We start from the raw sequence: 2,884 nt of genomic DNA on the forward strand, positions 1-2,884 counted from the left end.
AATGGGCAGGTATCGAGCCCAAGGCAGGTGCTTGCAAGACATCCCTGTTCACCACTATACCACCATCGTGCTCTGTGTAAACTGCGAGCTTCTCTATGTGCACAGCACTGGTCATGGGTCATTGGAGCATTACTGGACCTTTACTCCTGCTCCTATTTCTCATGTTCTTTTGTAAATGTGGATTTTATTTTGTACCTGTCATTTCTCAGTGGGCATATCATTTTTCTAATATGTGAGTGTGGATTTAATCTATATTTCAGCTTCTGATATGTGATTGTGGGTTTTACTCTTACCCTATCAGCCCCAGGTCGATAAGTGTGGATTTTACTCAGTGCCTGTCAGTTTCTGGTATGTGAGTATGTGATTGATTATGTACCTTTTGGCTTCCGTTGTGTGAGTTCAGGTTTTATTCTGCACATGTCAGTGTCGGATATGACAGTGTGGGTTTTATTCTGCAACTGTCAGTTTCTGGAATGTGAGATTGGGATTCCTGTCACTTTCTAAAATGTGAAGATATGTGAGCGATGGTGTATAGTGGGTGGTGAGCTGCCTTCCAAGCAGTTGACCCGGCTTCGATTCCCCGCCACGCAATCGAGCTACGTTTACCGCCTCGCAGACCAGAAATTATTTATGGTACCTTGCAGCAGGATCTTATAACAGCAAACCTGTTGCACTGTCTGTCGACAGTGACCAGTTTATAACCGAGAATGTCTGAGGGTCATTTCTGATCAGGAAACTAATAGCTTAATTGTAGAGATTCAATGGTAATTGTGATCCTTAGAACAGTAACCAGCCCTTTCACAGAAAGTGCGTTTGGGTTATTAGATTAAATCCTGTCCGCTTTATTTGCTCTTGGACGCACTGGTGGTTTTCTTGAGCAGCAGCACAGCCTGGATATTAGGCAGCACCCCGCCCTGAGCGATGGTCACCTTTCCCAGCAGCTTGTTGAGCTCCTCCTTGTTGCGGTTGGCAGCTGCAGGTGTCTGGGGATGATGCGGGTCTTCTTGTTGTCGCGGGCGGCGTTGCCGGCCAGCTCCAGGATTTCAGTGGTCAGATACTCGAACACAGCAGCCATGTAGACCGGGGCTCCGGCACCCACACGCTCAGCGTAGTTCCCCTTCCGCAGGAGCCTGTGAACACGGCCCACAGGGAACTGCAGTCCGGCCGAGAAGGAGGAGACTTGGTCTTGGCCCGAGCTTTACCGCCACTTTTTCCTCTTCTCGACATTTTCACAATCGACAGGTTCAGAGAAAGAATGAGAAACTCCTCCCACATCTGCCTTTCTGTGTGTGTGTGTGTCCGGAGAATGCAGGGAGCGAAGTTGTAATTGGTCGCTCTGTGGTGCATTTCATTGGTCTTTTCCGATAACCAATCACAGTCAGTTTCGCCCACCAATGAAAGTAAGGCCGAAATTACTGTCTCCAACAGTCAGAATAATGACTTTTTAATTCAAAACCCACGCCAATAATTTTAAAACTAGCGGATTATGTTAATACATTCACCATTAGTCAAAGATTTGCCAACACGTTTTAATTTACTTTGTCTTATTCCACATATCCCTTGCAAGTTCCAGGCTGTTAGTAAAGTTTAAATTCGGGTGCGATTTCAAACTGTCTGTAATGGGCGGGAATCAATTGCCACTGATTCTGTAACGAGATACATTCCAACTCAATCTTTGTAAAAGTTGGGTTTCATAGAATATCGATCGATCCCCCGCAAAGGCGGCAGTGAGACCAGAATTGGGAGTCCCTCTGTGAAAAGGGAAGAGGGACAGAGAGTTCAAACTGTTCCCGGTTCTGGTCTCTGTAAGAACTTCCATTCTGGGTTGTAACACTGCGGGGAGTGTCGGGTTAATAAACGGACTGACCCGCAACAGGAATTGAAAATTAAACTTGAAAAGGGCTTGCGAGAAAGAATGTGTGATTGAAACCTGAGTCTCAGCCCCTAAACAAGCTCTTAATTCGGCAGGCGTGTAAATGAACGGGTCTGAGAGCAAAGGGAAACAGCGAGCAGGGACCGTGTTTGTAATTTGTGGGCGGGAAATTCCAGCGACACTGAGGTCGAACCGGACAGTGAAGCTGCTTATCGGAGAATTCAAAACTAAATCTACAGCTGGAAGTGCAAAGGTTCGCACACACTTGTTCAGGAAATAATTAGCGATTTGAGTCTAAAGGGTGATGGGTTTGTGCAGCTCTTTCAGAGAGGTTGTGGGTGGCTCTTAAAAGAGCCGTTATGTTTGGGTTTGATCTCTCAGGACAGCGTGCAGTTTCACTTGGAGCTGGTGAACTTAGTCAACGCCTTTGTCCTTTTCGACACGGCGTGCTTGGCCAGCTCCCCAGGCAGCAGCAGGCGCACGGCGGTCTGCATCTCCCGGGAGCTGATGGTGCGGCGCTTGTTGTAATGGACCAGGCGGGAAGCCACACCCGCGATGCGCTCGAAAATATCGTTCACAACCGAGTTCATGATGCGCACGGCCTTGGCGGAGATGCCGGTGTCGGGGTGAACCTGCTTCATCACTTTGTAGATGTAGATGGAGTAGCTCTCTTTCCTCGACTTTCTCCGCTTCTTGCCGCTCTTCAGTGGGGTTTCGTGATTACTTTCTTGGCGCTTTTCGTGGTGGAAACTGTTTTGCGGGGCAGAGAGCTCACCGGTCGCCACCTTGGTCAAGGTGGGTCTTGCAGCGCATGCGCGGTCTTTTGGACAGGAACAAAAATGGGCGGGGGTTCAGAGTCTCTGTCAGTTTGATTGGACAGGTGTTTGTGCCCAACTCAGTGGCGTACCTGAAAGGGAGCCTTGTTGTGCTGCTTGTTGTCTGGTGACCCTGGGCAGCACAGGCTCACCCTATTGGGCCAGCCGGGGCCTCACCCTATTGGGCCAGCCCGGT

The 2,884-nt window shown here is 48.9% G+C and overlaps 1 pseudogene; it reads right to left on the reverse strand.

Annotated features, from left to right (window-relative positions):
- Positions 1-842: 842 nt before the first annotated feature.
- LOC139274007 (histone H2A type 2-A-like) lies at positions 843-1,227 on the reverse strand (annotated as a pseudogene).
- Between the last annotated feature and the right edge of the window lie 1,657 nt (positions 1,228-2,884).

Source organism: Pristiophorus japonicus, chromosome 9 (genome assembly GCF_044704955.1).
Source record: "Pristiophorus japonicus isolate sPriJap1 chromosome 9, sPriJap1.hap1, whole genome shotgun sequence".
NCBI lineage: Eukaryota > Metazoa > Chordata > Chondrichthyes > Pristiophoridae > Pristiophorus > Pristiophorus japonicus.